This window comes from Bufo gargarizans, chromosome 7 (genome assembly GCF_014858855.1).
Source record: "Bufo gargarizans isolate SCDJY-AF-19 chromosome 7, ASM1485885v1, whole genome shotgun sequence".
Lineage (NCBI taxonomy): Eukaryota > Metazoa > Chordata > Amphibia > Anura > Bufonidae > Bufo > Bufo gargarizans.
In genome coordinates this window covers 13,159,660-13,186,930 of record NC_058086.1, presented here as the reverse complement: position 1 = coordinate 13,186,930, position 27,271 = coordinate 13,159,660, and the positions used below count along the sequence as shown (strand labels likewise).

General features: G+C 41.2%; 1 protein-coding gene and 1 long non-coding RNA gene across 2 annotated transcripts in view; one reads left to right on the top strand and one right to left on the bottom strand.

Moving 5' to 3' along the window:
* CACNA1I (calcium voltage-gated channel subunit alpha1 I) overlaps positions 1-27,271 on the bottom strand; it is a 917,463-nt gene that overhangs the window by 249,889 nt on the left and 640,303 nt on the right. The gene's annotated exons all lie outside the window — the stretch shown is intronic.
* LOC122943458 overlaps positions 22,771-27,271 on the top strand; it is a 59,919-nt gene continuing 55,418 nt past the window's right edge. The window contains exon 1 of the long non-coding RNA XR_006390868.1: positions 22,771-22,879. This is a non-coding gene — a long non-coding RNA (uncharacterized LOC122943458). The remainder of the gene's footprint in view (positions 22,880-27,271) is intronic.

Here is a 27,271-nt window from a genome sequence, read left to right as displayed (position 1 = left end):
TATCAGTTTCTTGAGTAAAGAAATTGTCCCGAATTATACAAGAGATAGTCTATCCTAACAGGCAGTGAGAGGCATTGCTGGCAAGAAGCAGGCCTCAACCTGCATGAGAGGAGAGAATTACTCCAGTGGCTGCGACCGGTGGGCAGAGAAAGAGAGAAAGGAAGGATGGCAGTGGGACCAGCCAGCTGGAGTCCTGGAGCTACAGTGCCCAACAGCATGAGAGGAGCGGTGGCAGGCACGCACCACTGCCTGTCATGAGTGATTACACTCATTGATAGGGACTAAGGGGGTCATTTATACCCCTTTAGCTGGCAGTGGATACGTCAAATTTATGTAGAGGTACAGGCCTCTACATAACTTTGTTGTATCCATCGCCAATCTAAATCTACGCCAGCTCCCTTGCTGGTGTAGATTTAGACAATTTTCTATGCTTAAAACAGGCGTAGAGAATGATGAATGAGATGGGCCTGCCGGCACCAGGCCCCCTTTTTTAGACCTGGCGTGAGCGGGGAAAAGTAGCAGATTAAGGCGCAAATAACCACTTCAATGCGCTTCAATGTGTCACAGATATACGCCAAAAATGACCCCTTAAGTGTGTTATGTAACGTGCCTACATGAGTGCTTTAAAATGCAGACTCAAGACAGCAGCTTCAAGTTAATTAAAAAGCATATGTTAAAAAAAAAGACACTAAAAGCCCTGCTCCCAGATCATATCTTACAGCCAGCAAAAGAGGTATAATATAGTGTGGGCTTAGCATGCATGTGGAACCTGCTGTCACGGCCTCTGTGTTGTACGCGGTGACACTTTTGCTGTACATTCCAGTTGCCAGGGGCAACGCGTGATTGTCTGCATGTGTGTTCTTTGCTCCCCTTCTCCTGGTTCCTCCTCTGTCTGATGCTAGAAGGGTTAACTCCCTGGCTGGGTGTGGTCACTTGGGTTTTATTACCTAGTCAGTTGTACTCCAGCCATCATTGGTGCTGGAGCTCTGCTCCAGTCTATGGTGTTCTGTCCTTGAGGGCCACCTAGTGGGACATCGATGTCTCTCCATTGTTATCCCTCTGTCCTCACTTCTCTACCCTCGCATATGTTTTGTGATGTTTATGTATGGGTGGTTGTTGTCTTATCTAGTGGTTGTTACATGTCTGGTCCCTTGGTGTTTGTAGTCCAGCCTGTTTGCTAGACTTGTTCCTGTGTTGTGTTCCTCTGGAAGGGGGTTGGTTTCCCGGAGGGGTGAACCACAAGCCTGCATGCAGTGCTGCCTGGGGTTTCCACGCACCTTGCGGCATGGGGGTCCTGGCAGGGTCTGGTGTGCTGGATACCTGTGTTAGTTGCTAGTACAGCATCCTGTTTGTTGTTAGGGCTCTGGTACGTATGCACGAGTTCCAGTCATGGTGGCAGCAGCAGGTAAGTGTGTTTTTCGGTGTTCTTACCTGCCGATCCAGTTGCTGCATAGTGTCTTTTCCTTTCCCTGCTTCTAGGCCTTTTGAGACTCCTGTTCTTCCGTGTCCTGGAAGAACAGAGCGCCTCTCCTCAGCTCCTTTGTTAGGGATTCTCAGTATGACTCAGGGCCTTGGGTATCCAGGGTACGATCCCTCCTACCATCCAGGTCCTCTCATACGGTGAGGAGTTAGGGCGAGGTATAGGGATGCAATAGGAGGTAACCTGCTCCCTTTTCCTTGTGTTCAGGCCTAGTTGCTTTCCTTATCCCCCAGTCATCGTACGGTGGGGGGTTTTCCCCACTCCCCACCGTGACACCTGCATTACCTGAATTTAATAACAGCCAGTACGGCACCAGCGGAAGAAGTAATTAGCGTAGGCTATTTGTGTGTGCAGAGTGCTGCTGCATTGTGTTTCCTATCTTACAGTGATTCTGCAGAAAGCCTTGCGTGGAAGACTCCTTTCATTTATAATGCTGACATTACAGTCGTTCACAGGTGTTTTATGTGTACAGTAACTGCAAACGATGTGCTCTTGTATTCCTAATTAAGCGGATTGATTGTAGAACACTTAGCAGTTTTTTCATTCACATTTATACCTTGACATTACAAAGAAGGCACACTGTGAACGCTGCTGACACTTGTAGTAAAGTGTATAATTAAATGTGCAGAAAAACATCTCTACTTAACCTGGAGAAGAATTGTGTTTGCTTCTTGCCTATATTTGTGCTTGAAAGGGTTGTCCGGTTTCAACAAAAACCTTGGCAACAGTGAGAAATGGGGCAGTATGGTGGCTCACTGGTTAGCACTGGTGTCTTGCAGCCCTGGGGTCCTAGGTTTGAATCTGACCAAGGACAATACTGTATCTGCGTGGAGTTTGTGTGTTCTCCCCATGTTTGCATGGGTTTCCTCCAGGTTCTCCGGTTTCCTCCCACACTCCAAAGACATACTGATAGGGAACCTAGATTGTGAGCCCCATTGGGGACAGCAAGTGATAATGTCTGCAAAGTGTGGCGGAATAGTATTGCAATAAAAAATTTAAGCGGCTTTGCTTACCACCTGTTAGAGCTAGTACCAGCAAGATACAGCGATGTCACAACTGTCATCTGCTTTACTTACTTTATGCCATTTCCCACTGTTGTCATTTTTTTTTTTATGAAACCAAACACCCTGTTTGAAGGGGTTGTCCATGAGTTATCTTTTCGTAAATTACCCCACCACCTAGCAGAATCTGTGAAGGGAACTGTACTAAGGCTGAGTTCACATCACCGTTTAGATTTCTGTTCTTCTGATCTGTCACAGTACTTTTTTTCATCTAACAAAAACGGATCTCAGAGAGAAATGGTTCAAACAGATGACAACTGATGCAACAGGATCTTTTTTTTTTACTGGATCGTGTTTCTTTTTGTTTTCTTCTGACAGAGCAGAGGAACAGAAAGCTAAACGGCGATATGAACTCAGCCTAAGGTCCAGTTCACACATCAGTAATTTGGTCAGTTATTTCCATCAGTTATTGTGGGGCAAAACCAATAGTAAAGCCTACTCAGAGATAAGGTATAAAGGATAGATTTGTATCTTTTCTGTGTTTTTGACCTGCACCTGGTTTTGGCTCACAATAACTGATGGAAATAACTGATCAAATAACTGAAGTGTGAACTAGGCCTTACCTACTGCCTGTACATATAAACTTAGGCTGAGTTCATATCACTGTTTAGCAGAATCCTGTAAAAAAAAAAACGGATCATGTTCAATTTGAGCCATTTCTGTCTGAGATCCGTTTTTTCAGATGGGAAAAAAAGTACTCCAATGACTGACCTCAGCGGTGACATGTCCCCAAGTGGCCTGCAAGGCCAATCATTGGCTTCAGCAGTGCATGTGACTCTGCCTGTGCAGGAAGTTTACAGGTGGTACAGGGAAGACAACCCAGAACCCACGGAGCCAGAAATGAGTGGCCACTGGCCAGAAGCAGGTAAGTAGAGATCCCTTCAGGTCCTGCTGGGGGGATTTTAAGTTCTAATCTTTCTGGATGAAATTGAAGATAATCTCACACATCTAAAAAATATGCCATACAAAAAAATATATTTAGAGAGGAGCAGCACTTGTGGAAGCCTGAGATAATTGTAGTTTTTCAAGCTGCTTGGAATATGTAAAGGCAATAGAAGATGTTATTTCAAGTAAGGCTACTTTCACACTGGCGTTTTGGTTTCCGTTTGTGAGAGAGATCCGTTCAGGGCTCTCACAAGCGGTCCAAAATGGATCAGTTTTGCCCTAAATGCATTCTGAATGGATAAGGATCCGCTCAGAATGCATCAGTTGGCCTCCGTTCCGTCTCCATTCCGCTTTGGAGGCAGACGCCAAAATGCTGCTTGCAGCGTTTTGGTGTCCATCTGACGAAACTGAGCCAAACGGATCCGACCTAACACCCAATGTAAGTCAATGGGGACGGATCCGTTTTCACTGACACAATCTGGCAAAATAGAAAACAGATCCGTCCCCCATTGACTTTCAATGGTGTTCATGACGGATCCATCTTGGCTATATTAAAGATAATACAACCGGATCCGTTATGAAAGGATGCATGCAGTTGTATTATCAGAACGGATGCGTTTGTGCAGATCCATGATGGATCCGCACCAAACGCGAGTGTGAAAGTAGCCTTAGTCTTATGTATTGCCAATGGTCTGCTTTCATTGTATATGACCTTGTTATTTCAGATTTTACACATTACTAACAACTATTATCCACTTAAAAAAAAAATATATTGCAAGAAGACATGAATCCAAAACCTTCATCAAGTTGGGTCAAGGTCAGGCCAAGTCAGATCTGTTCTCAACTTGAGTTATCATTAATAATATATATTACATGTCAAAGGGTTTCTCTTTCAATATGTCTGTAAATAATGCAGCAATGATTCAGAAAGATGCATATACGAGATTAGGCAATAAACTGTGTGAGTGGCCAGCTGTGGCTGGTGCTGTAGGAAGGAGCATTTGTGGCTGAAACTGTTTGAGGAGAGCTTTTGTTCTATATGGAGAATTGTGCCTGGTATTTGAGGTTGGCATTGTTATGGAAGGGTAAGACTGGCAAATATACTCAATAGAGTACAAGATGGAGATTGATGAACATAATAGGGAGTTTAAAGGGTATGGAAACCTTTGGGGAAATAATATTTTTAGAATTGCATTTTACTCCTTTTGGGCTAAAATTTTTTTTTTCAATTGGTCTTTATTTAAAATTTTCAGCAGTTTTTGTGATACATGCGGTTAAAAATTTGCAGACTGTCCCTCCGAGTTCCGTCAGCTGATGGCTCATGTGAAACCTTATTTCTGATCTCCTTGCCTCACATTCATTTAAGCCATATTCTTATCAGTGTGATAAGAGTTTAATTATAATGAGTGGTCATGAGTAGTGTTGATCGCGAATATTCTGATTCGCAAATTTTTATCGTGAATATCGGCACTTTGAGAATTTGCGAATATTTAGAATATAGTGCTATATATTCGTAATCGCGAGTATTCTAGTTTTTCTTTTTAACCAGTACACAAGATCCCTCCCTGCTTCTAGCTTGTGGGCCAATGAGAAGGCTGCAATATCTTTGTCGGAGCTTAGCAACATCCCTAGCAACCAATAGGAAAGTTACCTACCCCTTACTATATTGGAAACTCCCCAGTAGTGTTGATCGCGAATATCGGCACTTTGAGAATTCGCGAATATTTAGAATATAGTGCTATATATTCGTAATCGCGAATATTCTAGTTTTTCTTTTTAACCAGTACACAAGATCCCTCCCTGCTTCTAGCTTGTGGGCCAATGAGAAGGCTGCAATATCTTTGTCGGAGCTTAGCAACATCCCTAGCAACCAATAGGAAAGTTACCTACCCCTTACTATATTGGAAACTCCCCAGTAGTGTTGATCGCGAATATCGGCACTTTGAGAATTCGCGAATATTTAGAATATAGTGCTATATATTCGTAATCGCGAATATTCTAGTTTTTCTTTTTAACCAGTACACAAGATCCCTCCCTGCTTCTAGCTTGTGGGCCAATGAGAAGGCTGCAATATCTTTGTCGGAGCTTAGCAACATCCCTAGCAACCAATAGGAAAGTTACCTACCCCTTACTATGATGGAAACTCCCCAGTAGTGTTGATCGCGAATATCGGCACTTCGAGAATTTGCAAAGATTTATAATATTAGGCCAAAAATTGGGGATATCTCGCAAATGCGAATATTGCCTATGCTGCTCATCACTAGTCATGAGGTCAGGAGATCAGAGATAAGCTTCACATCAGCTGATATACTAACAGGTGCTCTTTAAACAACCTTTTTACTTTTCTTTTAGAAGGACCCCCTTAAAATATGGTGAATAATCCTTGTAATTCCTTGTTCTCTTAATTTCTGAGGACCTGTATTATGAACAGTGGCATATACCGAGGAGAGAGAATTCCATGGCAAAGGTCCAAATTCTTCCCTTCCTCCCAGGTGTTCCTTGCAATTAGTCTAGATAATGGAGGCACAGGCTTTCCCTAACTAACAGGAAAGTGAAGGGACCAGCCATGACTGGGCCCCTTCTGTTCAAGGTGCCTCCTATCAGCTGCACGATCTGTCTCAATGATATGTATGCCTTTGGTAGATGATTTTGCCATACTGATCATCAAAAATATATTTTCCTGAAAAGCAAAAAACTATTGGGGTCATTTATGAAACTGGTGTAAAGTAGAACTGTCTCAGTTGCCCATAGCAACCAATCAGATCTGAAAAAGGAAAGGAGGAATCTGATTGGTTGCTATGGGCAACTAAGCCGGTTGCAACTAAGCCAAGTGCTTATCTTTATGCAGTATGATCAGGCTATCTAGCTTTTGTGTGTATGACAAGAAGAAGATTTTTAAGACTAACATTCATGAGTAACAAGAGCATTGATCATTTCATGATAAGTCTCTATTTTCTCTAATAGCTCATTAGAATTATCGTTATTCCAGTACAATATTTAACCTTCGCATTTATTTAACAGACTTGTCCTGTCACTACCCTTATTCTCGTTAACAAAACTGCTACTTTTTTCCCTTTGCTAATTAGTCTTGCAGTTTAACAACCCTGAACAAATTAAATTAATCTCCTTGGTTTCCAAATTAATTTTCTCTCTTATTCTCCCTTAGTGAAACCTGATGATACTTAAGTATCCTTCTCAAACACATTTATGAATAAAATCTGCAAACAACTCAATCTGAAAGCTTTTAAAATGGGAAGAACTACATCTGCAGACCATCGAGATCCATGATAACATCTGGAACATTTCCCAAGATTTCAAAAAAAAAGAGAGAGATTCTGAGATACTGTGCCACAAGATGCCTATTCTGTATGTATCTGTATGCAGCCACCTATTGGTTATATTGTTTTGGGTTGGTTTCAAGAGACATTGGAGGTCCCTAAAGAGGTTATCCCATGACTAATGTAAAAAATGAAAATTAGACATCATATAGTCCATGATAATACCTTTCTAACACAGCTACAACCGGCCCTGCTTCTGACAAGGATCCAGAGATCTCCACATTCATTGCTCGGCTAGATTTATATCAATGTCACGGATGGTGTAACAGAAAACAAGAAGTTACAAATAAGGATCCGACTGGCTTGATCCGAAACTAAGGAACAAAAGGGTGACCCTTATTTAAGCCCTGAAACTCTCCCTGTCTTCTCAGCCCATGCAAAGATCTCTATGATAGAAAATTGCATGCCCTCGTGCCTCGACTGTATGACACCTGAGCACCCTATAATAGTGAAGGGACACGACCACCGGCTCCCTACACTTAATACTGAGGGAGTCAGGGTCCCCTAGGATCAAGCAAACAGGAAAACACAAATCAATGAACAGACTTATCTGTAGAAGCATCAGTTGTAGCATCAAGCATGTACACACTTCAGGAAGTTGTATAAACCGCAAAGTGATGCAGTATGGGAGGGTATTTAAAGGGATGCAATCAGTGCAACTAGATGACAGCTGGGAGAGGGAAACAAGATGACAAAACAAAAGCAAAACAAAAGAACCTCAAGCAGGAGGTTCTGAAGAATGTCTGTCAGAGCTTCTCAGATGTCTGGTGGTGACAATCAAGCTGACAGCTCAAGGGGTGTGTCTGTTCTGCTGCAGCTCAGGGGGTGTGTCCATGCGCTCCCTATCATAGCTCAGGAGGCAGTTGAAAGATGAAACTGAGCATGTGCGGCCATCTCAGAGAGCAGGACAAAGAAATCAGAAAAAAACAAACAGAAGGTGGTGCTATACAGATACATGTTATTTAATACATTCCTACTAGGGTTAATACACACCACTAATATGAAAGGTATATATAGGTTTACAGTTTGGAACAAAATGTATCTGTGATATAAGATGGGGAATGTGAGTTTTTTATTTATTTGGATAAACTGTGCTACGTAATGGTATAGCTGCCGGCTGTCTTCCCTCCCCCTTTTTTCATTTATTTAAGCATTTATTCATTTATTAAATTTATTTTCACCTCACTGTCTAATTATTTTTGAGTATTTTCCTGACAAATGTTACAATATTTGGTTGTCTGACGTTGAGTGAAGGAATCCGAATAAAAATGTAATTAAAAAAAAGTCTGCTATAGTAACTGCTCGCATTCCCCATGTGATAACAATTCTGGAGCGTCCATCCTTATGGCTTTATATTGCACCAGACTTGCAAAAAAATCTCCCATATAAGATGGGAAAGGTGTCTGAATTGGTTATATTCAGATGGATAAACTGTGATACCTGTAAGTGGCTGAATATGGTGCATGGCTCTATGTTGCACCAGATATTACAAAATATATCTCCCTTATAAGATAGGAAAAGTTGCTGAATCCTTATGGCTCCATGTTGCACCAGACTTGCAAAGGATACCCCCCATTTAAGATAGGAAAAGTGGCTGAATGGTTTTTATTCAGAATGGATAAACTGTGCTACATAATGAACCACCAAAGCTAATTCCCATAGAAATGTACCGACCCATATATGGTCAAATTACAATACCAACAAGAATATATGGATACTCACTAGATCACCTAGAATAATGTACCAATACAGAAGATGATCATATCATGCAAAATGTTATTATATCAAGTAGTCACCCCTTGAGAAAGCAGCATGCGAAACGTGCGTTGGGGAGTGGACTGGCGGTGCGTGTACTTTTTTCGAAAAATAAGAGCATGTTTAGACCAGTGGTAGTTTCTATTTTTCTTCTCCACTAGAAGAACCGAACAAAAGTGAAGGTACCACATTCGGCACATAACTAAAGCCAACAGAGCTGAAAAGACCCCACTGACTACAATAGTATACAATAGGTTTCCATCCAGGAGTCAGATTTTTTGAGGAATAAAAGTCCTGCATGCAGGACTCTTTTGTCTGCTCTGCAAGGGAGGCACAGATGTGAACAAGTCCTAAACAAAGTTTGTATATGATGATCTGTTGAAATAAGGTATAGTGCATGCCAAAGACTACTGTAGTAAAACATGTCTAATTCTTAAAGGGGTTGTCTCACTTCAGCAAATGACATGAATAATGTAGAGAAAGTTAATACAAGCCACTTACTAGCGTATTGTTATTGTCCATTTTGCTTCCTTTGCTGGCTGGATTAATTTTTCCATCACATTATACATTGCTCGTTTCTATGGTTACGACCACCCTGCAATCCAGAAAAGGTGGTCGTGCTTGCACAATGTAGCAAAAAGCTCTGGTCTACGCTCACTCCTGGACACTCCCGATCCCGGCCACCAGAGAGGCTGGTGCTTTTTTTCTATAGTGTGCAAGCACGGCCATCGCTGCTGGATTGCAGGGTAGTTGTAACCATGGAAACAAACTAGCCAATCTAGCCAACAAAGAAGTCAATATGGACAATCACAATACATTAGTAAGTGCCTTGTATTAACTTTCTCTACATAATAAATGCTATTTGCTGAAATCAGACACAACCCCTTTAACTTCCACTTCAGTTTTTCTCGAGAGCACATTTGTTTAATTAACTGCATTAATAAAAAGTGCTCAAAATTGCATTGAAAAATGATCTTCTAGAAGCTGTCTACATAGCATACAGTATCATAAACCTGGTCTTTATACAGTATCTTCTCACCGACTTCTCCAAAACACCTCCTTCTAGATGGCAGTGGAGGGGGGGGGGGGGGGGGGGGGCTCTGTGAGGTGAGTTAGAATTCTTCTCATTTTTTTATTTGTACAATTCTATGCTTTCTCTAAAAGAATATGATCCTGCCGGACAACCCCCTTTAATAGAATTCTTATGCATTCTTGGACTTAACCCACAGATTGAAATATTTCCAGGCTGCGATAGTCCTTTAGATAAATGCTGCTACTGGGAGCCCTCAATATATCTTTATACCAAGTTCTATAATTCTGATTAAATGAAATACTTTGAAATGCTAATAATACGACATATTGAAGGCCTATTGAGGTTTCCTGTCTATAATATACAGAATTATGCTTCTCATTCAAGCCCTCAATACCCGTACTAAGCCTGGCTGAAAGCCTATTCTTGAAATATGCGGGCAGACATATTGTATTGTGTATAATTACAGCTGAATAACATGCAATGATAAGAAATGAGAGTGAGCAGCGAAGGACGCAATGGCACTGAGCTAATGACAGGATCCCTGACAACAGAACCAGATGCTGAATGGAGGTGACAATTTTCACTTCCTGCTGCTGGATTAGATCTGATTGACACCAAATAACGGAAACACCATAGGTTATTTATACAGAATGAGTGTGCAAACATATCCCAAACTGCTTCCTCAGTTAAATTGGTATAAGGCCTCCTTTACACATTATTATTTTGTAAAAAAAAAAAAAAAAAAAAGCCTAACTTTTTGCATAAGATGCCACTGTGAGCTCATTCAGTGATGTGAGAGGACGTGTCTGCCATGTCTCTGACAGACATCAATTACAGACACAAGCCAGCCATTTTGGGGCCTTATGGGGACAACGTAGGGTTATATTCAGTTAGGCAGATTAAATTACAATGTAGAAAGTAGTGTTGAGCGAATCGAACTTCATGGAATGGAATTTGATCCAAATTTCAGGGAAAATTTGATTCGCCATGAAGCCGAATTTCCTCATGCTTCATGGTAGCGAATCGATTTTCCCTGAATGGCGGTAAAAATAAAATAAATCATACTTACCTCATCAGTTTGAGTATGAAGAGCCGGCCACCACCATCTTGACTGAAGATCATGCACGAAATCCCTTAAACATAACCATACTGGTCGACGGGCCACGCAAGATTTCCCGGTAGATCTTCAATTAAGATGGCGGCAGTCGGCTCTTCATGATCAAATGGATGAGTGTTAGTATGATTTTATTATTTTATTTTACACTGTATTATTGCTGTCAGGTGCCGAGATCAGCTATGAACACGGCATCTGAGGGGTACAATGACGGGGAGCGGTGCAATTGCCTCTCCCTGCCCTTGCGCTCGCTACTTACAAAGAAATGCACTTCGTGACTAAGTAATTTGGCACTAAGAACATTTTTTTGTAAAACTTGGCAAAACAGCCTCATCAAATTTTTCTGTATTTTGCTCATCATCAGTAGAAAGTCATGTTTTATCAGCAGAGAGGAAAAGCATGAGGCAGTTAGTGCACTGGGACCAGGTGTCATACAGTGAGGGCACAAAGATCCTGCACAAAGATCATTTAAAGTAACAGTGGTCTTTTTTTTCTGTCTGTGCATGAGCCAGTCTTTTTTCCCAAAACACACCATAAGGATTCTACATTGCTTTATATGCAGCATATATCTTGAATATAAATCAATAGCCATAAGCTATACCAATTCTGTTTTAGGCCTTATTCTTTATTCTCTTTCTTTATTAAAAAATAACCTTTATTATATCCATTTAGAATAAACACAAAATGCAATAAAGTGTGTTTATATTCCTCTGTGCTGGTAATATTAAAAAACAAAAAACCTTAGTGTTATTTTTTCACTTTTTCCAAATCTTCCATATGCATCAATGATAGTGATAGTTAAATATAGATATATTAGAACGGTGGTTGTGGTAATTCTCACACACCACTGATATAGTAGTATCAAATATTAGCAGCTGCTGTATATTGAAAGTCAGTTACTTTCTATTAGCTACATTATTTGTTGCCAATAAGATAGTTTGTTACACTATCTAATTCACTTAGTTCCAGCAGGATGTCTAAATTACAGCTACACTTCCCCTACTCAATTGAGCTAGCTTGTTTCTAGCCTCTCCATTTACCAATTATCTTCCATTATAGTTTCCAATTCTTTTTATCACAATCTGAATGCTGGGGGACGCCTGCAGGTCAGCCCCCTTGCATCTCACAACACTAATATTTTTATGTTTAAAACAAAAAAACAGAGCTCCCCCGACATGTTTTACCCTGTATGTGACGTCTTCAGGAGTTAGGAGCTTGTAACATGAGCGTTGGGTTCATTAGATCTTTATAGGGGTAGTACGTCCTCCTCCCCAGTTTCACCCATTCACAGCGCTCTATATGTAAAATGACAATACCTATCACCTAATAGAAAGAAGATACAGAGATCTCTGGACCAGTAGGATATTCATTTTTACCTGACTCTCCTTCCTCTTCTCGCCGTATCAGGCTTCCCCGTTCTCTCCCCTTACCTCCTACTGTGCTTGTTTATGGACTTAGTTTTATTTTACCTCGATCATCAACATTTTGTCCTATCTTTAAAGCTATGTATGTCCCCCTGTATAATCATTAAATACATTTTATTCTGCTGTTACTGCTCTTCTTAGAGGGGGGGAGGGGGTTGGAAAAAAAAGACAAAGGGACATCACAGTGATATTCATACCGTATATTGGGCAGACTAGATGGGCCAATTGGTTCTTATCTGCCAACACATTCTATGTTTCTATTAAATGTATTTATTAAAGGATAATTCTGATTTTATTTTTAATTATATTTAATATCTATTAGAAATATCTATTAGAATATGAAAAAATAGTATTTAATAAATAGTTGATCAACTAGAAAGGGAGATTAAAGAGATAAACCTTTTGCTCAAACTCAAAAATAATATTGATTGCTTACAAAGTGAGAAAACACCAAAAATATATTAGAGATCGCTCCAATTTTCAAAGTGATTGCACATACATTTGGAAGACGAGACAAAATAAAAATATATCACAAAGCTATACAGAGGTTTGGGATACGGAGACATCTGGAACAGAGAGCTCAGTGCAATTGGGGATACATAACCAAGGGAGAGGCATAAAAAGAAAATTTAAGAAGAGAAGGTATCAAATACCTAAAAGACAAACAAAAGATCAGCCTGAAGCTAAATCAATATGCTCAGATATAACAGGAAACAGACAACAGATACCATCAAGGTACAAAATAAATAAATACAAAACTAAATACCACCCCTATGGTATCACTTGGTGGCTCACAGCCCTTTGTCTTTGCGCACTCGTCAAATACAATGACAGAGTTGCGACATAGTACGAATATGCAATCAACCCAAATGCCTCAAAATGTGCAGATATCAAATCCATCAGGGGAAAAAAATACATTTATTGCCCCTCTTTTTTTAGGCCATCCAGGGGTACAATTACGAGATCGAGAGAAATGGGGTTACAACAAATAGAAAATTAACTAGACAACGATAGATTAGAAATGATCAATCTGTCGTTACATGCTCTAACAGAGGCGGAAGAATTATTACTGTCAAAAGGCCTTACATTCTCATCAGTACCACAATGCGACAAATTCCCCTGGATAAAAGATATTCATTTATTTGCACGAAAATTGGCACTTCACAAAATGCACTTACACTCTGAACATGAGATAAAACAAATGCAGGAAAAAAAGAAAAAATGTGTTGAGACCTTGGAAAGTCTAATGAATGAAAATGACGGCTTAGAAATACCTCTAGAACCACTTTTTTCAATATTAAAACCTAAGTCAAAATTAACACCACCTTTGTCTCAGTAAAAAGAAAGAGATACATTTGTAAATCTAGTCACACAAGAAATACAAACTCTAAGGGCGAGTTCACACGAGGGCCCGTGCGGGCCGCAATGCACGATCGCAGGCCGTAGGTCAGCCGCATCGGATCGCGGACCCATTTACTTTAATAGGTCCGCGATCCGCTCGTATCTTTTAGCGGAACGGAAGTACGGAACGAAACCCCATGGAAGCACTCCGTAGTGCTTCCGAGGGTCCCGTTCTGTGCGGCCATTCCGCAATTCCGGATTTGCGGACCCATTGAAGTGAATGGGTCCGCATCCATGATGCGGAATGCACACGGAACTGAGACCGTGTATTGCGGCCCGCAATACGGCCACGGATCACAAAAGTTTGTGTGAACTCGCCCTAAAAATCAGAAAAGAACAGACTAAGGGCGAGTTCACACGAACGTGTGTGATCCGTGGCCGCAATACACGGCCGCAGTTCCGTGTGCATTCTGCATCACGGATGTGGACCCATTCACTTCAATGGGTCCGCAAATCCGGAATTGCGGAACGGCCGCACGGAACGGGACCCTCGGAAGCACTACAGAATGCGGAATGGGTGGATCGCGGACCCATTAAAGTGAATGGGTCCGCGATCCGATGTGGCTGACCTACGACCGGCGATCGTGCATTGCGGCCCGCAATTTACAGGCCGCAGCACGGGCACGGGTCACACACATTCGTGTGAACTTGCCCTAAATCAAATCTGACTCTTTCAGAAAATAAAGCATTAGAACAATTGAGTAAGGCCTCCTGCACACGACCGTATGGCTTTTTCAGTGTTTTGTGGTCCATTCTTCACGGATCCGTTGTTCCGTGTTTTGTTTCCATTGTGTTTCCGTTACTGTTCCGTTTTTCCGCTCCGTATGGCATATACAGTATGCAGTAATTACATAGAAAAAATTGGGCTGGGCATAAAATTTTCAATAGAGGGTTCTGCAAAAACGGAACAGATATGGAAGAAATATGGATGCATTTCCGTATGTGTTCCGTTTTTTTGCGGACCCATTGACTTGAATGGAGCTATGGAACGTGATTTGCGGGCAATAATAGGACATGTTCTATCTTTCAACGGAACGGACAAAAACGGAAATACAGAAATGGAATGCATACGGAAATGAATGGTTCCGTATATGGACCGTATACGGAACACAAAAAACGACCAGTAACCAGGAAAAAAAAAATGGTCGTGTGCAGGAGGCCTAAAAATAAGACATTGATAATAATTAAATCTAGTGATAAAGGTGGCAACATTGTCTTACAGGATAAACAAGACTATGTCAATATGGTTCTGAGACTTCTAAATATAAACAAACCTATCAGACCCTTTCTGTTAATCCTACTGAGAGATATTTGCAGGAGTTAAAGGGACACTGACAGGGCCAATAAGCATATTGAGGTATATATATGGCAGTACAGGTCTTATAATGGGTATTACAATCATCTAAGTATCCCCCCTGTCCACATTATACATACAGTAAACTTTAAGTTTTATAACCTGCTCCAACGGTCTTCAATCTGCCCAAGGGGCGGCGTTTCACCTCTCTTGCGCCCAGCCAGCCTCCCCAACTGCCGCTTTGAAGCTCATCAATATTCACTTCGCTGGGCGGCGCTTACTGTCCCCGACTTCCTAAGATCCGGCGCATGCGCAGGGCACTGTTCAGCGCAGCGCTTCAGAGCGGGGACCGCAGAAGCCGCCCAGCAAACTGAATATTCATGAGCTGGGCGGCGAAAGCGGCAGTTGGGGAGGCTGGCTGGGCGCAAGAGAGGTGAAACGCCGCCCCTTGGGCAGATTGAAGACCGTTGGAGGAGGTTATAAAACTTAAAGTTTACTGTATGTATAATGTGGACAGGGGGGATACTTATATGATTGTAATAACCATTATAAGACCTGTAGTGCCATATATATACCTCAATATGCTTATTGGCCCTGTCAGTGTCCCTTTAAAATAACTGCTCACACAAGCAAAAAATGAAAATCTGATCAGCAAAGATGAATTTCAGTATTTATATAATAACGCTCCGACTGTCCTGACATTCTATGCTCTTCCCAAGGTGCACAAAAAGAAAATACCAACTCCAGGTAGACCTATAGAAGTGATGGCTAACCCTGGCACTCCACCTGTGGTGAAACTACGACTTCCAGCATGCTCCATTTATTTCTATAGAGTTCTGAGAGCAGCCAAGCAAGTAGGGCATCTTGGGAGTTGTAGTTTTACCACAGCTAGAGTGCCAAGGTTAGCCATCACTGACCTATAGTGTCAGGAAATGATAGCCTAACACAAGGAATAAGTCACTATGTTGACCAAGTACTAAGATGCTTTGTAACTGCATTACCTTCATATATAAAAGACACAAAAGATCTTTTTCTAAAATCAATAATATGTCTCTCCCTCAAAAACACCTTTTTAGCAAGCTTGGATGTGGAATCCCTTTATAGTAACATACAGCACTCCTTAGGTCTTAAATGGTTTCTGTCACCAGAATTAACCCTATTAAACTAGCTGACATTAGCGATGTGCTAATGTCAGCATACCCTATCTAGCCTAGTCCTACTTTTATCTATGCCCCCGTTACTCCAGAAATATAACTTTTATAATATGCTATTTAGCCTCTAGGCACAAGGGGGGCATTGCCCCTGCTCCTAGAGGCTCCGTTCTCCCACCTCTGGTATATAGATGATATTCTCATCTTATGAAAGCGCAGTAAGCCTTTTTTTCAGGAATTTGTTGACAAGTTAAATGATAATAATATTGGTATGAGATATGTGCATGAAATACAGGAGGAAGAGATCTATTTTCTTGATTTGAAAAAAATTAGATTTGGAAGATGGTAGTCTTAGTACAGACATCTATAGGAAACCAACAGCAACAAACAGTTACTTGTACTGGACAAGTTGGCACCCTTCCCCATTAAAAAGGGGAATACCAACTGCACAGTATCTTAGAGCATGGAGAAACTGCTCAGATGGTTTCTTTTTTTGCTGAAAGTGAAGAACTATTCAGACGTTTTTAAGAACGTGACTATATCATACGTCTCCTTAAAAAGCCTTTAATAAGGCGAGGATAAAAAAACTAGAAGACCTCTTAGATTCAAAGATAATTAAAAAAAAGCCTAAATAATTAGATGTATAGGAACGTATGATGGATACACAAAATAAATGAATACCATCTTAAAAAGACACTGGCACATTTTGAAATCAGGCAGAGATTTGAAACCTGTTCTTAGTTCATATCTGAGTATAACTTATCGGAGAGGGCAAAATATTGAAGGGGTTGTCCAAGGCAGATGTCTGCCTGTTGGGCGACTCAGCAGCATGTTGTATGAGTAGGACTACAAATCCCAGCTGTATAATTACACTGCTGATACACACAGGATCTTCCCCCTACCTGTTCTTGTGCAGAACTCCTCTAGTCTGTGAGCTCCTGTGCCCAGCATTTGTCTCCTCACTGCCTGCAGCTACTCAGTAAAGCCTCTAGCCCTGAGTCTGTGCCGCTGAAGGGTTTAAGAATCCAGGGAGAGAGCAGACAGCAGCAGATGGCAGTGAAGGGGGGCGTGGCCAGCACAGTGACGTCTCCTGTACAGACACACATCTGCTCTTTCAGGCTTGTGCACGAATTATCATCAGAGCAGGGGGAAAAGCTGACATCACAGGTCATATGACCCTCAGTGAAATCTGAGAAACCAGCAACCGGAGATAAAGTAAGTGAATTGTAAAGTCCTTTCATTTGCCTAGTTAAAAACATACAAAGAACAAAAAAATAACTCAGACAACCCCTTTATTATCTTGTTTACAGTCACTATCAAGAACAGATGTTACCTATTAAAAAATAGAAAGATGACCCCACGGGATCAGTACCATGTGGAGTATGGTTATTTTGTAAATTCATTTTAAGGGCACAGAATTTTACAAATCCCAGTGATGGAAAGAGATATGAGATTAAACTGCTTATAACTTGTAAGACTCAAGGGGTAATCTATGTTGCAATGTGTACTTGCCCTAAATTATATGTGGGCAAAACCATACATAAACTAAGATGAGGCATATCTGGTCACTTGAGTGCTATTCAAACAAATAAGGACACATCAATTGCGCGACATATCAAATATTTTCATGGAAACAATCCAAATAACCTAAAATTTGGGGGTATTGAAAAAAAAAGAATGAGACCAAGAGGGGGGGATTTGGACAAAAGATTATTGCAAAATGTGGATATATAGGCTTAACACAATGAGTCCCACAGGCCTTGATGAAGGCTTTTCTTTTTCAGCCTTCATATAAAGAAAAATAGGAGACATAGAGTGAAGAACTATTATACAAATGGAAGACGATTTATGGATGAAGAAGCCGTACATTAAAATCTGATCACCTAAAACCATTTAAATTATAAAAGAAGAATGAATGGACCAAAAATTAGGATGGAGATTACTAGGATATACATTAAGGATTATGAAAAACTTTGAGGGACACTATCACTATCACTAGTGAAAGAAATAATAACTAAAGATATTTATTGCTGCAATCATATAAATTGATAAATTAATTAAAGTAAAATAATGGATAAAAAAATAAGTTAATTTATTTGTTAGTTTATATGGTCAATTAACAACATGATTGTAAATAAAGGACCAGAGAGGAGGGTCTATGAATTGATAAAATGATTGAAAGGAAATAATATATCAATATAATTATGTATGAGAGATCTGTTTTTTGAAATCATGATTTTAAAGATATAAAGTCTATTCTAAAAAACAAATATATAGAGCAATATAACTAATATAGTGCTATATTCATTTTTTAGAAAATTCGTAATATTCTAAAACAAGAATATATAGCAATATAGCGAATATTTGAAAAAAAAACAAAAATAGAGCAATTTAACTAATATAGTGCTATAATTTCTTTTATGGTCGTAATTTTTTTCCAATCTCAACTTGAAAATTGCAACTATATTGAATATATTCGTTTTTTTGAATATTCGTCAGTTTTTTCAATCTGTACAGTTGTTCCACTTCGGCATACTCCTCCCCGACAAGAGTCCCCGTCACCATGAGAACGCCTGGGGTTTAGAATATACTGTACCATTGGACATAAGTTTTCACGATCTCACTGAGATCGTGAAAACTCAGATACGATGGTATATTCTAACCCCCAGGGGGTTAGAATATACCATCGGATCTGAGTTTTCACGATCTCACTGAGATCGTGAAAACTCAGATTCTATGGAATATTCTAACCTCTAGGCAAGCGTTCCTGTCACCATGGGAAAGCCTGGGAGTTAGAATAAACCATTGGATCTGAGTTTTCACGATCACACTGAGATCGTGAAAACTCAGATCCGATGGTATATTCTAACCCCCAGGTGTTCCATTGGTGATGGGGACGCTTGTCGGGGAGGAGTATGCCGAAGTGGAACAACTGTACAGATTGAAAAAAAAAAAAAAATGTATATATTCGATATAGTGCTAGATATTAGTTTTTAAAAATAATAGCCATTTTTCTTATCTAAAGTCATGATTCATCTCTGCTTAAGTTGCTTGTGGGACAATGACTTATTGGCGCACATGCAAGAAGCAGGGAGGAATCATGTTTTCAGATGTTAAAAAATGCTGAATATTCGATATAGCAAATATATAGCACTATATTCAAAATATTCGCAAATTCTCGTAGTTGCGATATTAGAGATAAATATTCATAATTTGAATATTCACACTCAACACTACTAATCAACCCAATGCTCGTTTTATAAGCTCCTAACCCCTGAAGATGCCACATACGTGGTGAAACATGTCGGGGGAGCTCTGTTTTTTGTTTTAAGCATAAAAACATTAGTGTTGTGAAACGCTGACCTGCAGGCGTCCCCCAGCATTCAGATTGTAAACTATAATATGAAAAATGGAGAGGTTAGAAACAAGCTAGCTCAATTGAGTAGGGAAAGTGTAGCTGTAATTTAAAAATCCAGCTGGAACTACGTAAGTGAATTGAATAGTGTAAAAATAATGTTGCTAATAGAAAGTGTATTGATACTACTATATCGGTAGTGTGTGAGAATTACCACAGCCACCGTTCTAATATATTCATATTTAACTATCAGTATCATTAATACATATAGAAGATTTGAAAAAAAAGTGAAAAAATAACACACTAAGTATTTTTGCTTTTTATTATTACCAAAGGCTCATAAAAATCACAACACAGAGGTATATAAACACACTTTATTCCATCTTGTGTTTATTTTAAATGGATATAATAAAGGTTATTTTTTAATAAAGAAAGAGAATAAAGAATAAGTCTTAAAACAGTATAGCTTATGGCTATTGATTTATATTAATTTTCAAAAATATTCTGGGCCAAAAAGGGTCATTTTTTTCTGGCAGCATATATCTTACTGCATACGCTGCACCATTGCACCTCTTTCTTTCCAAAAACCATTTGCAATTTTGGTCCCATTTATAATTGAGCAATTTAACACATTTTATTGTGTCGTTGTACATTGTGTTTGTAGCAAGGGACGTTTAAATGCACCTGTGATTATAAAAAATATATAGTTGCAATTTTGCTACCATTTATAAATATGCAACTAAACACATTTAATGCATCAATACCAATGTATAGTGTATGTAGAAGGGCATGTTTAATTATGCCTGTGTTTATTGCCATCCATTTACCCATAGCTATATGACATTATTTATTATTGTTGTCTTTTTGAACAATTCGCTCTTCTCTAGCCCTATACTTTTAATAACTGAGAGTCATCATGAGTTCATTAAAATTGCTTAAAGAGGACCCACCACCTCTCTTGACAAGTCTTTTTTAGTAACTACTCTATCTTGTCATAGCAATTCTAGAGGATTCTTATGGCTCGATGTTTTTTTATAATTTTATTATTGCTGCTAGAAGTTATGAAGTAATTATTAGCAGTTCACAGTGAAGGTCAAGATGGGTGTTACCAGTTGGGGTGTGTCCTATCCAATCAGTGCTGTCAGTGTCAGACTATGCAGGTACGCACCCTTAACTGGCAACACCCATCTGAACCTTCAATACAAACTGCTAATAATTCATTCATAGCTTCTAGCAGAAATAATAAAGGAATGGCACAACATAGTGTCATAAGAATAGATGCTCTAGAATTGTTATTACATGAAGGGGATGCAAGCAGTTACTAAAACAAGTGACAGGTCTCCTTTAAACTCATTAAAGGGGCTGTCCCGCAGAAAATATTCTACAATTTCCAAACCAGCACCTGGATCTGAATTCTTTTGTAATTATATGCAATTAAAAATTCTGTATAGCCACTGATTTATTCAATAAAATTTATCTGTGTAGCACAACCTGCTGTTTTTTTCTTATTTCTTTGACCTGCTCACTGAGAAGGCCACACATGCTCAGTTTCATCCTTCAGCTGCCTCCATAGCTGCCGTAGAAAAGACACTCCCCTTGAGCTTTCAGATTAATATAAATCTAGCAGGGCAATGAATGGGGAGATCTCTGGACCAGTGTGAGGTACAGGGCTGTTTCTAGCTTTGTTAGAAAGAGTTTGTTATGTACTATATGATGTCTGATTTTAATTTTTTACATTAGTCATGGGATAACCCCTTTAAACTGATCCCCGATCCTGTGGACACTTCTAATCCTCGCTTCCTATTGTTGGGACCACTCACTTACGATGTGAACTGAGGTTCTGTCTCCCTCCTCCTCCAAGTTCATATTCCCTATAGTTTGCATTTTGCATTGTATGCCATATTAACTGGTTTATTCTATCTTACACGAGAACACAGGGCTGTAAAGAGGCATCATATGATGGCACAGTACTGTACCTACAACTGTACAATAGGGACTTCAAGTTTTAACATATATTGAAGGCTCAGTTCACATAACTTATTTAGAAAATTAAGTTTAAAGAGGTTCTCCAGGCTTATATTATTGTTGACCTATCCTCAGGATAAGTCATCAATATTAGATCGGTGGGGTCCGACCCGGGCTGTCACGCTCATTTGTGCGAGGAAAACACCACACCGAGCCTAGGAGGGAAAGGGAATACTGGAATAAGGCCTGGAAACTAGGGAAGGAAGATGGACACCTCCTAGAGAAAACCCTAACTCCAGTCCTGACAGACTACCAGTATGAACAGGCCCAAAAGGTAGGCAAGTTCATACACCGGATACCTAGAATCATATCTCACCCTATAGGAGCCTGGAACTAATATCAGGACTGGGTCTACCTACCTGTTCCACCAAATGGAAGGAAGAACAGGAGTCTCCCTCAGGCCTAATGACAAACAGGGAAAGGCAACACACACACACACATACATATAAACAAAATACAAAAGGGAAAGGAAACACTTATCTTCAATGAAGCTTTGGTAGCACCAGGAACTTAGCCGAGAATCAAACACAAGCTAACCACAAGTCCAACAGAAGCTATAAACTGCATAGTATAGTGGGAGAAACAACAATAAATAGATAAGGTTAAGTGATCACAATAGCCACACCTGGGGAAAGAAGGTGTGGCAAGCACCAGAAACAACACAGAGGTCATTTGATCCAAAAGGAAAACATGTCAGATCAAGCCACGTGTTGACAGTCTCACAGATCTCCTGCCACCTGTCGCGGGAACGTCCGTATGTCTCGGTACGTCCGTGACATCGGCAACCCCGCCGATCAGCTGTACGAGCAGACAGCATGCGCAGTGTGCACGTGCCATCTCCCTTCTCTCTTCCTGTTTGCTGCTGCTTTGCCATAGACAGCAGAGGTGAACAGAAAGAGAGACAGAAGACTGCACCTGCACACTGCGCGCACCATCATCTCATACAGCTGATCGGCGGGGGTGCCGGGTGTCCTGAGGATAGGACATCAATATTAAAAGCCCAGACAACCCCTTCAAAGCATGCTATCTAGTCATGGCTCCTGTAAACAATAGACTAAGAATAGGAAACTATGATACTACTAATCTGTGCCTAATAACAGAAGAAAATACATGAAGAAAAGATTAGTTCACGCCAAGCAACACGCGCTTTACATGTAAAACGACACAGGACACGTGTTATCATAGCTCCTTACTGTTCCTTATAATTGCCACTTTCCTAAGTCATTAAATACCTTTCAGCTCCATCAATGACTATTATTTTAGATATGTGGCATTTGTTTTCTGGCTTGCATAGGTGTTGGTTTTACCATGGCTCCTGTCACTTTCTCTGTCAATTCTTTCCCGAGTAACATTCATCTGGTAATTTGGTCCTAATAGGCTATTAATCACCTGTCACAGCAATCCCGCGGAAATGGAATGTGCTGTGGCAGAGACAAGCGGAGAGGTGGAGATAAGAAGAAAGCTTGGCACCGAGCCGCAGAAGGAGGCAGCACACACAGGGTGACTAACAGGCAAACATCATGATCAGACTGCAAAGAAAAGCCCTGATTCCCACACACAGAGGTAAGTTACAGGAGAATTACTGATCTGCAGAAGGATGAAAGCTCCTCAAAGTGGTCTCAACTCACAGAATAAATACTAGTTCTCTAGATGTGGACAAATCAAATGGTCTCTAAACAAGCTTCTCTGCCAGGGGTAGAAAGTATAGTCACAGTTTCAGAGCTATAGATCTCATTTTCTTCTCAGGATCCATTCCTGACCTAACAGGAGAACTGCATCAAAATTACACTTCTGAGCAATGCTTTGCACTGTCCGTTTCTCCTAGTACGAAGAAAGTTGAGTGATCAGGCAGCACAGGGGCTCAGTGGTTAGCACTGGTGCCGTGCAGCGCTGGGATCTTGGGTTCCAAACAAGGACAACATCTGCATGGAGTCTGTATGTTCTCCCTGTGTTTTCTGTGGCTTTCCTCCCACACTCCAATGACATACTGATAGGGGACTTAGATTATGTACCCCCCTGGAGACAGCCTGATGCTAATGTCTGTAAAGTGCTGTGGAATGTTACAGTGCTATATAAATGCATAAAATAAATAAAATCAGGCAGTAGCTTTAGGGTATGCCACACAGTCAGCTTTCAGCATGCAGTGGATCATAAAAGTAAAATAAAGTATAAAGGACAGATACTACTTCTCCACTTTTTTTTTTAAATCCCTTCTGGTTTTGGATTCCAAAACTGCATGCTGAAACCTGATCCTATCTAATGCTCAGGTTTTAAGAATCTGCCCCACCTGCCATATACAGATCTAGCAAGTGCCAACATCAGTGGGTTAACATGTTGTAACCCGACAGTGTAATAAGCTTTTCACATTGCCAGCACAATAAGCCAGGAATGACTTTTACACCCTCTATATCTGTATTGTGGGGATTCGCTCTGGTAGACAGTATAAGCGGACACAGTATAGAGCAGGGGTGCACAACGTTTTCTGGTTGGGGGCCACATTGCCAGACTGAACCAATGACGAGGGCCGAAATTAAAATTTAAAGGTGTATTAACAACTGAAATATTGTACTTATGGCATATTGAACACACATTATAAACCATTAATGTCTAGTTACACTTCCAGGACTCCCATCTAATGGGAGAAATACATGAAAAATACATAGGCATACATGTCTGTTACCAGATGGTTGGGGGCCGCACAGAATGGTTTTAAGGGCCGCATGTGGCCCCCGGGCCGCAGGTTGTGCACCCCTGGTATAGAGGCACCAACCAGTTTTCAAATCAAACAGTTCAGTGTTTATTTACACTCTTGGCAAGTTCATAAACAAAAAGTCACATTCAACACAAAAGGTCACCTTTTGGTTTTGGTGTTAGTTTACACCCAGCTGACAGTTCTGCCTCAAAGAGTCCATGAATAGACTTTAGGCAGCCTGTTTCCCCTCACACTGGTCTCAGACTTCCAAGCCCAGCACAAGCCTCAGATCCCAATACAGAGATCCTTTCTGCTGAACCCAGCTGTCTTTTAACGGCAGCTACTGTAGGTGTGTCAAAACCCGGAACATGCACATGAGTCCAGACCAGTATTTGACCCCACCTGGCCGCTAATCAGTCCAGCAGCACACACTGGGAGGAAAATGCCTGCCTCTCCATACAACTCCCTTAACTGTGTTACCCCCCTTTGTTCAACCTTGAGGGGTGAACACATGCCAAACAGTGCACCCGGGACAGGGCATCCGCATTTCCCTGCAACCGGCCTGCTCTGTGTTCTACCGAGAACTTAAAGTTCTCTAAGTATAAGAACCACCTGGTGACCCAGGCATTTCTCTCTTTGACCTGACTCATCCACTTGAACAGGGAGTGGTCGGTCACCAGACGGAACTTTCTCCCCAACAAATAGTAGCGGAGAGACTCGAGTGCCCACTTGATAGCCAGGCACTCTCTCTCTCCACTACACTGTACCTGGTCTCGGCTGGGGTGAGCTGAGGAAGACAACTGGATGCTCCTCCCTGTTGACTTCCTGAGACAGTACAGCACCGAGGCCTCCGTTTGTACCACGCTCCGAGCCCTTCGGAGGCATCTGTTTGTACCACGAACTCCCTCTTGAAGTTGGGCATCACCAAAACCGGTTACCCACACAGGGCCAACATCAAAGTGGAAAAAGCCTCTTCCGCCCGATCATCCTAACGAACCATCACTGATTTTCGGCCCTTCAAGACTTCTGTCAAAGGTGCGGCTAGAGCAGCAAAGTGGGGGACAAACCTCATGTAATAGCCCACCATTCCCAGGAATTACTTTACTTGCCTAGTGGTGACAGGTCGTGGCCAGTTCCGTATCGCCTCTATTTTGTTTACTTGGGGTTTGACGAGTCCGCGCCCAATGACATATCCTAGGTATTTAGTCTCCTCTAACCCTATTGCATATTTTTTTGGGTTAGCAGTTAGTCCAACCTTCAAAAGGGAGTCCAATATGGCCTGCACCTTGGGCAGGTGACTCTCCCAGTCGGTATTATGAATGAAAATATCGTCCAGGTAAGACAAGGCATACCTACGATGGGGACAAAGTACAATGTCCATTAATCGGTGAAATGTGATGGCTGCGACATAAAGGCCAAAGGTTAACACCTTATACTGATACAGCCCCTCAGGGGTGATGAAGGCAGTTTTTTCTTTGGCAGCCTCAGTTAAGAGCAGTTGCCTGTACCCTTTGGTGAAGTCCAAGACAGAGAAATACATTGCCTGTCCTAACCACTCGATTGGATCATCCACCCAGGGCATGGCATATGCATCAAATTTAGAAATCTCATTTAATTTACAAAGATCATTACAGAACCGTAATGTCACATCTGGCTTGGGTATTAGAACTATTGGGCTGGCCCACTCACTTTTAGACTCCTCGATGACATCCAGCCTCAGCATTTGCTGCACCTCCTCCGAGATGTCTTTTCGCAGAGTCTCGGGCATCTGGTACGGCTTTAACCGGACTTTTGCCTGGGGCTCGGTGACAATATCATGCTGGATTATGGTGCGTCCAGGGAGTTCCAACTAACGAACTCCCTGGCTTCCTGAGCGGAGAAGAGAGGCTGTCAGCAATTCTTATTGTGGCAACCGCTTCCTCTGCAGCAGACAGAGGGGCCAAAACCTCTTCCCCTAGACAAACCAACCACGGTCTGTCCTCAGCGCAGGTCTCCCTATCCTTTAAAGGTTTTAGTAGATTAACATGGTAGACCTGCTCCGGCTTTGGCCGCCCTGGCTGATGTACCTTGTTATGTACATCTCCAATTTTCTCTATTAACTCGTAGCGCCCCTGTGTCACGATAGGTAGGTAAGCGGGGAAATAACCAAACACGGGAAAACAAACAGAACAAATAACTAGACCCTAAAGCTAGGAAAAAAGGGTCACCTCCTAGCGATCCCTAAAAGTTTTCCCTAAACTGCTGTTCCCATGTGCATACCCTAATGGTGGATATGCACATGCCCTCGTGCCTAAACCTATACACCCTGGGCAAACGATAAGCATTAGGGAAAAGAGAAGAGGCAACCTGCTTCTTCAAACCCGGAAGAAGCAAGCGTCTCCCTAGAGGCCTAGATAAAAGACACAGTGGGAAATAACGGAGAGGACTTATCTAGAGAAGAGCTGGAGCAGACAATCAACCACACATCCAGAGCTCACAGGAAAGAACTATAACCCGCACAGGCCACTGGGGGAAGGAGGGATAAATAGCCTCACTAACAATCAAACCAAGTACACCTGAGGAAAGGTGGATCCAGCTCAAACCCAAACCAAAACAAACAGAGAAGTCAGACATGTGCAGCCAGACTGACAGACGTCCGCACATTCACAGGGCAAGGCGTAACACCCTGTTAGACCAACCTATAAGAAAAAACTCACATATAATGTATAGATTACACTGGGGTCTAGTATAATATACTGAGCCAACCCAAAAACAGAACCAATAACCCCAAAGAAAAGTGGGAGACACACATATAAAATATATGTAATTTATTGAGACATGATCACATAAACAATATATGAAACAAAAGGCACAAGTGTACAAGAGGGGGGGGGGGAGACCTCATGTAAGGAGGTCAGATACAACCTCTCTCCCAAACACCCAACTGGCAGGGAAAAAGATGTCACAGCCCTAGGTATACATCAGCATGAAAATTGTGAGAACTGTAGGTTCACTCAAAGTAACATGTACTGGTATGTATGTTGCATGCACAGAAAGATAAATGAAAAAATGTACAAATAGCACAAGGCAAACTAGCCCACCCAAAAACCTGGGATGGCCGCATAAGATATGCACATAGCCATTGAACTGTACAATACAGACAGAGGCAAGTGTGCCAAGTGCAGGTGGTAATAAAGATATAAAAAGAAATGTAACAACTAACTGAGCAAAACAACAAAACATGTATTACCCATGATATGCTGGACCCAGAGCGTGTGACCAAA